Source organism: Cololabis saira, chromosome 3 (assembly GCF_033807715.1).
Source record: "Cololabis saira isolate AMF1-May2022 chromosome 3, fColSai1.1, whole genome shotgun sequence".
Taxonomy (NCBI): Eukaryota; Metazoa; Chordata; class Actinopteri; order Beloniformes; family Belonidae; genus Cololabis; species Cololabis saira.
This window is the reverse complement of record NC_084589.1, coordinates 15766659-15778167: the sequence shown is the minus strand read 5'-3', so window position 1 is coordinate 15778167 and position 11509 is coordinate 15766659.

Here is an 11509-nt window from a genome sequence, read left to right as displayed (position 1 = left end):
TAGGCCGGAGGTCAATGATCGACTTTGTTGTCGTTTCATCTGACCTTCGGCCGCATGTCTTGGACACTCGGGTGAAGAGAGGGGCTGAGCTGTCAACTGATCACCACCTGGTGGTGAGTTGGATGCGCTGGCGGAGGAGGAGGTTGGACAGACCGGGCAGGCCCAAACGGATTGTGAGGGTCTGTTGGGAACGTCTGGCTGAGCCCTCTGTCAGGGACATCTTCAACTCCCACCTCCGGGAGAGCTTCTCTCGGATCCCGGGGGAGGCGGGGGACATTGAGTCCGAGTGGACCATGTTCTCTGCCTCCATTGTCGGCGCGGCGGCTCGAAGCTGTGGACGCAAGGTCTCCGGTGCCTGTCGTGGCGGCAATCCTAGAACCCGGTGGTGGACACCGGAAGTACAGGATGCCGTCAGACTGAAGAAGGAGTCCTACCGGGCTATGTTGGCCGGTGGGACTCCTGACGCAGTAGATAGGTACCGGCAGGCCAAGCGGGCCGCGGCTCGGGCAGTCTTGGAGGCAAAAACTCGGGTCTGGGAGGAGTTCGGGGAGGCCATGGAGGAGGACTTTCGGTCGGCCTCGAGGAAATTCTGGAGGACCGTTCGGCGCCTCAGAAGGGGGAAGCAGTACTCTGCCGGCACCATTTATGGTGCTGGTGGGGAGCTGTTGACCTCGACTGGGGACATTGTCGGACGGTGGAAGGAATACTTTGAGGATCTCCTTAACCCGACTGACATGCCTTCCACTGAGGAAGCAGAGGGTTTGGGCTCGGAGGCGTGCTCATCCATCACCCAAGCCGAGGTCACCGAGGTGGTTCGTAAGCTCCTCGGTGGCCGGGCACCGGGGGTGGATGAGATTCGCCCTGAGTACCTCAAGTCTCTGGATGTCGTAGGGCTGTCTTGGCTGACACGCCTCTGCGACATTGCATGGAGGAAGGGGACAGTACCGCTGGGGTGGCAAACCGGGGTGGTGGTCCCTCTGTTTAAAAAGGGGGACCGGAGAGTGTGTTCCAACTACAGGGGGATCACACTTCTCAGCCTCCCGGGGAAAGTCTACGCCAGGGTACTGGAGAGGAGATTACGGCCGATAGTCGAACCTCGGATTCAGGAGGAACAATGCGGTTTTCGTCCCGGTCGTGGAACACTGGACCAGCTCTATACCCTCCGCAGGGTGCTCGAGGGTTCATGGGAATTTGCCCAACCAGTCTACATGTGCTTTGTGGATCTGGAGAAGGCATTTGACCGTGTCCCTCGTGCCATTCTGTGGGGGGTGCTGAGTGAGTATGGAGTCCGGGGCCCTCTACTAAGGGCTGTCCGGTCTCTGTATGATCGAAGCAGGAGTCTGGTTCGCATTGCCGGCAGTAAGTCAGACTTGTTCCCGGTGCATGTTGGACTCCGGCAGGGCTGCCCTTTGTCACCGGTCCTGTTCATAATTTTTATGGACAGGATTTCTAGGCGCAGCCAGGGGCCGGAGGGGATCCGGTTTGGGAACCTCAGGATTTCATCTCTGCTTTTTGCAGATGATGTTGTCCTGTTGGCTTCATCAGACCGGGACCTCCAGCATGTGCTGGGGCGGTTTGCGGCCGAGTGCGACGCGGCAGGGATGAGAATCAGCACCTCCAAGACCGAGGCCATGGTTCTCGACCGGAAAAGGGTGGCATGCCTTCTCCAGGTGGGTGGAGAAGTCCTGCCTCAGGTGGAGGAGTTCAAGTATCTCGGGATCTTGTTCACGAGTGAGGGAACAATGGAGCGTGAGATTGACAGGCGGATCGGTGCAGCGTCCGCAGTAATGCGGTCGATGTACTGGACCGTCGTGGTAAAGAGGGAGCTGAGTCGAAAGGCGAAGCTCTCGATTTACCGGTCAATCTACGCCCCTACCCTCACCTATGGTCATGAACTTTGGGTAGTGACCGAAAGGACAAGATCGCGGATACAAGCGGCCGAGATGAGTTTCCTCCGCAGGGTGGCTGGACGCTCCCTTAGAGATAGGGTGAGGAGTTCGGTCACCCGGGAGGAGCTCGGAGTCGAGCCGCTACTCCTCCACATTGAGAGGAGTCAGCTGAGGTGGCTTGGGCATCTGTACCGGATGCCTCCTGGACGCCTCCCTAGGGAGGTGTTCCAGGCATGTCCCACCGGGAGGAGACCCCGGGGAAGACCCAGGACACGCTGGAGAGACTATGTCTCTCGGCTGGCCTGGGAACGCCTCGGACTCCCCCCGGAAGAGCTGGAGGAAGTGTCTGGGGTGAGGGAAGTCTGGGCATCCCTGCTGAGGCTGCTGCCCCCGCGACCCGGTAACGGATAAAGCGGGAGAAGATGAGTGAGTGAGTGAGTACTACAGAAGTTGGCGCTTTCCAGACAACCAGAACATGAGATCCTGAGAGGAGGAAAATAACGCCAAGCACCAAGCAGGGGCACCTCCAAAAATGTTTCATAGGGGTGAAACATTTTTGGGACCACAACTAAAAGCCAACATTACAGGATTTTATTATACTGTTGTAGTATACAGGCTCAGAAATACTTAAAGAAACACCTACTGATATGCATTTGACCCAAATGATTTGGGATGAAACGCATAACTGACAATAGAATTATGTGACCGGCAAGGGTTTTTTTTTTTTTTTTTTATTGAGGCCAGTTGAGTGGCCAGCAAATTTGTAGAGGGGGCCATGGCCACCCCTAGCCACCCCCTGGTGGCGCCACTGGCACCAGGGATAAGAGAGATCATACGAGAATGGGTGAGGGCGTGGCTCAACCAGCGGTCGCCATGGTGATCATTCCGGAACAACAATCCTCAATAGATGTAAACTGAGTCCCACACATACACTACGGATTTCTAAAGTATAATCGGTATCTTGTACTTTTGAGAAACAATGTGTAACATGTGATTATTGACATGGTGAAATTTGTCAATCTACGACTGAGAAAACATCTATGAATATTAGATCGCACTAACGAATGATTAACGTCTTGTGTTGATACGGAAACGGTTTATAGACTAACTCTGAGAATAAAACTGGGATGTGAGAGCAATCTCCACAACGATTTTAAGTCCTACACCCCTGATGATCTTAGCGGACTTCAAACAGAGAATGAAGAGTGAAATGCACACAATGAAAAAGAAAAAAAGGATTTGCTGCAATCAGGAAAGATGGACTTGGACGACAAAAGGAAATGCTTGGAATCAAATTGGGAAATATGAATCTAGAGAAGATTGAAATAGAACTAATTAAAATAAAAATGGAGGGAACCCACAAAAATTTAAAACAAGAAAAAAGAGGCTTCAGCAGGATATAAAGAGATTGGAGGGGGACAAGAAAGCAATAAAAGAGGGCTGGAAACAATTGGAAATTGTGATATCAAAATACAACTGAAAGAAAACTAAAGAACTTGAGGGAGAGATGAAAAAGCTGCAACAGCAGTTCATTGATTTAGAAGGTGAAAAAAACATATTGAAGAGGTGAAGAAAAACGTTGAAGTGGAGAAAACTCCAATGGAGAAAACCAAGTCAAAGAGGAGGAAATTAAAAAGGAATTGGTGATAGAAAAAGAAGAATCTGCACCAACAGGTGCAAAATTTGGAAAATGAGAAAATGAGTGGAAGAAACTGCAGCTGGAAAAAACAAAGATTAACATGGAGAAAAACATTTAAAGAACTTGAGACAGAAAAGAAAAAGTTGCAATAGCAATTTTTAAACTTAAAAGAGGAAAAGAAATGAGTGGAAGAGGTGAAGAAATCCTTGGAAATTGAGAAATCTCTAACAGAGCAATCAAAGGTAAAAGTGGAGGTAATCAAGAAAGAATTAGCATTTGTTAACATTAGAAAAGAATAGTCTGCAGCAACAGGAGAAAAATCTGGGAGATGACAGCAAACAATTTGAAAAGGAGAGGGAGAAATTAGAGCAAGAGAAAAGATAAATCAGGGAAACAAAGATTAAAATGAAGAAGGGCCTTCAAGAACCCCAGACAAAGAAGGAAAAGCTGGCGCAGAAGTTTTTCAGCAAATACAAGTCGTGGAAACGGACAATTAAAGTGATTGGTCAAGACATCCACATCAAGGTGGATACTGATGCCGAGGTCTCACTCATTCCAGAGTCTGTCTACTCAAAAGAACTGCACTTTCCACTTGCTAAAGCAACAGTACTGTGGGGTGGACCCAGCAGCCAACCCCTAAAAGTGATTAGGAACATCAGGGCAGGACTACAACACAGCCGATGTACGTGGTACAGAAACTTGTTATTCCTCTGCTTGGGTTCCCAGCAATCACACACCTGCAGCTTATACATCTTGATAACACTGTCAGCAGAGACATGCAAGAACTCCGGACAAAGAAGGAAAAGCTGCTGCAGCAGTTCGTCCACCAAATGGCAACATTGGAAAAGAAGAAACTGCAACTTCAGAAAAAGATCGATGAATTGCTAAAGAGGAAGAATGATTTTACGGAGGAGCCAGGTAGAATCAGCTACATTAACCAGAAATTGCAGGACAACAAAAGAGAACTTGATGAAGACAGAAACAGACTGGTGAGTGAACAAAAGGAAATTCAAGAAGAACAGAACAGTTTAGCAGAGGGGGTGAAAAAGTTGGATGAGGGAAGAGAAAATCCTGGAGGAAAAGGAAAGAGAGTTCCACGAGCTTAATGCAAAAAAGAAAGAGGAACTAAGATCTCCAAAAGCAGAAAATCAGACCAGTAGTTTCCTTTTTTTCCAGCATCTATTTCATCCCCAACACCCCACCCATCCCCTGCCCGTAGCCCACATAAAACCCACCCTAAGATAAAAAATATTTTTTTAAAAGGGCAGCATGGAGGCTTCACTGCAGCCTCATAGAAACCCATCCACCTGTGTGCCTGTTTCTGTGTAGAGCAGGGGTGTCCAAAGTCAGTCCTCAAGGGCCGGTGTCCTGCATGTTTTACATGTGTCCCTTTTTTTTATCAAACCGTGATACAAGGAGCTTTGGTCATCAACAGATCTATCCAGACTTTGATGACAAGCTGGTGACAACCGGTAAATAGAATCAGGTGTGTTGATGCAGGGAAACAACTAAAACATGCAGGACACCGGCCCTCGAGGACCGACTTTGGACACCCCTGGTGTAGAGGAAGGTGTTCTCCCCATGATGCTCAGATTTCCTCCCACATCCCCAAAACACCAACTAGGTTAATTGGAAACTCTAAATTCCCCACAATCAGTTATAAGCAGAAACCAATCACAGAACATATCATTTTCCATCAACTGGTGAAAGTCATTCTTTATCATATTCTTTTGTTCCCCCATCCCCAATCTTTATTTTATTTTCTCCAACTACCTCTTCTCTCCTTCCTTACACTTCTTTTTTCTGGGTAGCATGGACGTTTCTGACGTTTTGAGATCCAGGAGCCGGTGCTTAGGCTGTGTAAAACCAAAGAACTGGTGCTAAGTCTGGCTCTAGCCCAGAACCAGCCCTGGAACCAGCTTGGTGTAAAAGGGGTATCAGTGATTGGCACTGCAGGAACACGTCCACCTGTCCAGGTGTTTCTGTGTGGAGGTGTTCTCCCCAATGCTTGCATGGGTTTCCCCAGGACCAGGGGCGTCAATTGGGTATGGCAAGGTATGGCAGCTGCCACACCTTGGCTTCAAGGGAAAATGTAAATGTTTGTTTTTTAAATACATTTATGGAATTACTCTGTCTATTTGTATTGATTATTCTATTACTCAATACATATAGAATAACTACAAATGCAAATCAGAACAACATGATCGATTTCACTAGTTATTTTACACTGTAAAAAAAAAAATATTTGCCTTATTTCTAGTTAAAATGTCTAATTTTTTGTAAAAAAAAAAATCTCATTACATTTAAGACAAGACTCAAAAACAACCATTTTCACCTGTTTCAAGTAGATTTTCATTTTAAATAAGTGGAAAAATCTGCCAGTGGAACAAGATTGTTTTGCTTGTAATGAGAAGATAAATCTTGTCCCACTGGCAGATTTTTCTACTTATTTCAAGTGAAAATTTACTTGAAACAGGTGAAAATGGTCAAATAAGTTATTTTTCTGGTAATGACTCTTGTTTTAAGTGTAAAAACATTTTTTGGCTAAAAATTAGACATTTTAACTAGAAATAAGACAAATATTCCTGGTAAGATTTTGAGTTTTTGCAGTGAGCGGCTCTGCATTTGAAAAAGTTCCAATTTTCTTGACCACACAGATAAGCTACATAGACTTCTGTGATGAGTATTCGCTGGACGTGTTGATTGATATTCTAGTGAAGTTCTGTGACTCAAAACCTTGCCATACCTTAGCTTCCACTGAATTGACGCCACTGCAGGACTCCAGTTTCCTCCTACAACACAAAAACACCAACTATTTAGGTTAATTAGAAAATCTAAATTGGCTCCAAAAAATATCAACCAACCATAAAAATCAATAACACAGAGGGCTTGACGAGACACAGGTGCGACCAATCAGGGCAATTGGGAACAAGGGAAGTCAAGACAAAACTGAAACGCAAGGACATCAGATTTCAAAATAAATCCTAGATACAAAAACCGTGAAGGATGTGTATATGAGTATTAATGTGTAGTCGGATATGAAAGTCTATCTGGATGGGAATTTACAACTCTAAAATATAGCATTAAACTAATAAAGATTACTTTATGTATAAGGGTTGTTTATTTTTTTCCCCCCAATAGATTCAGAAGACCGGATGAATTTAAAGGGTAATTATGGACTAGTGTATAATGCATATCTATTTATATATAGATCCAAGTGTTAGTATTGTGCTATATACAATAGATTTGACGTGTCTGTAATTAATCAATAAATGAAAATGAGCAACTCAAGTCTCTCCTGAGTCCAGAGTTCCTCATACAGCAGCCAGACTCCAAGAGAACACATTCTGGAGACGACAGTCTGCTTCCTGAGACGCTGCAGCAGCAGCAGCAGCATCGACCTGTGGCTACTCGAGGTGTGTCCAAGAGGTGTTGCAATTCCTCTCCAAGGAGGAGGGGAGGATTAATAGTCCCAGAGAAGACTGCTGAGCCACTTCAACCAGCTGTAGTGTTCAACTGAGTAGATCGTGCTGATCAAATATAAAAGGAATTCATTATTTTCTTAGCTGGTTCTTCTATTTGAAGAGAAAAATAAATAATGTTCACTGTGGAATCTTCCATTTGAGGAAATAAAATCTTTAATCTTGCACATTCATTTTTGCTTGTATCTGCAATAATAACTTCCCATTATATTTTGTGCATCATAACATATTATTTATCACATTTGAATTATTACTGATCAAAATTTGACCGAAATTGTAAAAAGCCTCTTTTATAGACAAATTGTCATTACTACATTTACCTGATTTAATTTCTTTGATTTGCTCAAAGTGATTGGTTTAAAGATCTGTTTATCATTTAATTTTAAAGGTGTGTAATGACACATCTAGATTATCATTGACACAGTGTCAACAGTGTGACACAGATACAGTGTTTCCAGTCAGAGGCTTCTTCAAATATGCTGCAACACATAACGCCACAGTATCCTTCCTGAACCACAGCTATAATCTTTTATTATGACTCAAAGACACTAAATTACTTTTACTTCAAAATAAATAAAATCCCTTCTCAAACTAAACTAAATGAAATGAAATTAAATTAAATGAATGAAATGAAATGAAATGAAATGAAATGAAATTGAACTGAACTGGATTGACACCTTGAACTTCGCTCCATGAACATGAGACAGGTAAAAAAAAATGTAAATTAATACTTATCGTTTATATGTTGAGATATTGTATTGCACAACTAAATAAATAAAAAGAAAGAAATCCAGAACTATAATCAGCATGATGGTAATAATACTGTATGATAATATGAGTTTAATGGTTGAGAAAGTATGATTAAAACTGAGCTAAATCAATGTAAACAATGATGCCAAGAGAAGGGACAAAAGCTGAACATTGCTTAAAGAGTTTCTTTTTTTTTTTTTTTTTTCTTTATTAAGGTTAAAGAAGGGATCAAATGATATAAATGCGTTTCCTTTACTTTTGCATCTCAGTAGATATATTTTTGTGTTTTCTCTGTCGAAATAACACAGAGAATCAGAACCACATATAAAAACAAAATAATTTACTGTATACGTTTGTATGTTGGAGTATATTAGATGCAGAATTAGAATAAACGCACACCATGTTATTAGATTGAATACTGTGTTGTGTTAATCAGAGTAAGTATTTTAACTGTATTTTTACTATGAACACAGGTTTAGAATAAAAACATGGTAAAAGATTGTGGCGCCATCTAGTGAAAATTTTCATATCGATGAAGGAGTCACAGGCGCCCCAGGAAAGAAAGAAAAAAAGACTTCATGGAAAAAGCTGGAGCGGAAAAGTTGTAATATGAGTAACTGTTAAGTACTGGGTTTCGATCTTCCGAGTAGAGAGCAGACAGACTCCGATGATTTCTTTTTTTTTCTTTTTTTTTGTTTATTTATTTATTTTTCTCAACCTAGGAACCGGCAATACAACACCATTTTCAATCAGATCATCTTCTCCCCCTCTGAATCCAAACCCTCTCACTTATATACAAAGAAGTCACTTATCCATTAAACTCAGACTAAACCATTCCCTAAAAACGGGTCACATTACACAAACACTCTTACCCAAACTAATCAAATATATGTGCTAAAATTAATTAACAACTTCATACACATTTTAGTTACCTAAAGAGTAGAAAATTCTCTTAGACTGTCTCGAAAGAAAAATCAAATGGACAAACACAAATAACGAGAAAGAAAGGAAAATCTCCCTGCTTGGTATCACCCACTAATTCAATCACTGACATCACTGATGATAAAAAAGACAGGAAATGCTGGGCCGGCCTGAAGCAGGCCTGTCAACCCAAGGAGACCTCGCCACTGCTAGGACCCCGCTCTCAGACGTTGGAAGGAGTAGTAAGACTTGGTGGAAGCTGTCGATGCTTGTGGTACCTCTCTATATACAAAGTGTACAAAAGGAAGCCACTGCCAGAATCCCCTACAAACTTTCTCAACATTGACTTGAGGTTCTAACTAAATCGTTCAACCAGGCCATTAGTTTGGGGATGGTAGGGGCTGGTCTTAATTCCCAACTGTCAGTAGACAGTAATTTCGGGGTGTCAAAATCCTGGGGCCTCAAACCCAGCAAAATCCGTGCGCCCGTCGACGTCACGGTTGGAGTCGCCAGACTCTGACTTTAGAATGCCTACAAATGCATACAATCAACATTTAAGTTTCTTTGGCAGCTCTTAGGCTAAACACAGTAATTTTGGGATATGAAATCCCGGGGCCTCTAACCCTTCCTAAACCCACTTTCTATATATTTCCTCCTTTAATTCCTATTCCAGCCTCTGTCATTCTTTTTTTCATTAAATTTAGCAGTTGTCATTAAATTCAGCAATTGTTCTTTAATTTGGCAGTTCTTAAATTCAGCAGTTGTCATTCCTTAAATTTAGCATTTATTAAATTCAGCAGTTATCATTCTTAAATTTAGCAGTTATCATTCCTTAAATTTAGCAGTTATAAAATTCAGCAGCTGGGTATTTACTTAAGTCTTTGGACACGGTCTTGATTTGAGTGATATCCAATGCAGATAAACGGTCTGCTTACCCTAAATTTGCCCTGCGGGCCGTGTCCTCGCCTTTTTCGTAACCAGCTGTTCTTTCATAATTACCTCTTTTCCTCTTTCTCATTCCCGGACGAGCCCCCAAATTGTTGTGATCGAATTGATCACCCCGGGTTTGTTGATTGAGCTGGAAAAGTTAAATAAAGACACAAGAGTGGGATACAATTAAAGATTTTACCTCTGCAGAGGGAGACCAGCAGGACAGGCTCCGCAGCCATCCTAACAGATCTGCCAGCTCTGCGTGTGTGAGGGATATTTATTACTCTTAGAGAAAGGGGGAGGGGGGGCCCAAAGTTTTATTGCTCAGGGGCCTCTCTTATCTGTGTCTGGTACCGCATGGTGAGAAGTCAGAGGAATGCACCTTAGTTTCACACACTGAAACATTTAGTTAATCAGCACATGCAGTTTACATATTCAGTTTGATTTTGGATTATTTTTTATTCAATAGCATACATGTTATTTATATACAACTTATGTTTTATTTTTTTTAACAATAAAGTTGCCATTTGTGAAAATTCAGTGTTGTGATTTCTTTACAGTTAAAGGAGCATGAGGCTCCTTTTAAGAAATGAGACTCATTAGCACCACCTTCGCCACGACGGCCGTCGGGGGTACTGCAGCCAACAGCGAAGCCGGCACGGGAGAACGGGGAGAACGGGGAGAACGCGCGTGCAGCGTCATTTGACTGATTTATGGTTCCGCGTTACACCAACGCAGACCCTACGGCGTAGGTTACGCGTCGATTTAACGCAGAACCGTAAAACAGGCTTAAGATCCCAGCGTCCGACTATCACGTCGAGCTGCGTGACATCGGACGCTCTCTGTCCACACTGAAACCGTTAAACTTGCGGCCAGTTAGGACAGTCCAATACAAAAAAAATAAAGCAATGGAATTGATTTTGTCACTGAAGTTCGATCGCATCGCATGGGACACGCTTTAATAGTGTACGGAGTCGCTGCTCTTCTGCCCGGAGAGGCTTTGTTCCCTCCCCTGCTACACGTCTTTCAGGCAGCCAATCAGCGCAGAGCCTCATTATCATAGCCTCCCCTCCCATCAGAATCCCTCATAGAAAACGAGGCTAGAAGCTGTAAAAATAAAGACATGGCCCAGAGGCTGAATTTCTGATTTATGTAGAATAAACAAGCTTTTGATTGTTTTTAAGACATTCAAGGCCTGTTTAAAATATACATTAAATGCCATAATAGGTCGCCTTTAATATTTAAAATTCATCTTTCATCTATAATTCCATTAAATTTACTTTATTTGTTGATCAGGGACCGAAAATATTAATAAACACAAGTGTAAATATGCATGGTTGTAGCCAGAGGCTAATTTCCACCATTTGTCCATGCGGCAAATTAATGCCAGACAGAATCGGACACCAGCAGACATAGGAGACGAGATATGAGATCCATACCAACAAAACACAACAATAAAAACCAGACTGATGACTGGAGGTGCAGCTGTTGGTGTACAGGGAGAAGAGCAGAGGAGAGAGAACGCAGCCTTGAGGGGATCCGGTGCTGATGGTCATGGGGTCAGAGACATGTTTCCCCAGCTTCACCCGCTGCTTCCTGTCAGACAGGAAGTCTGTGATCCACCTGCAGGTGGAGTCAGGAGTCAGCTGGGAGAGCTTGTCCTGGAGCAGAGATGGGATGATGGTGTTGAAAGCAGAGCTGAAGTCCACGAACAGGATCCTGGCGTAGGTTCCTGTGGAGTCCAGGTGCTGGAGGATGAAGTGCAGGGCAATATTTACAGCATCGTCTACAGACCTGTTGGCACTGTAGGCGAACTGCAGGGGATCCAGTAGTGGGTCAGGGATGTTTTTGAGGTGTGGCAGCACAAGGCACTCAAAAGACTTCATTACCACAGAGGT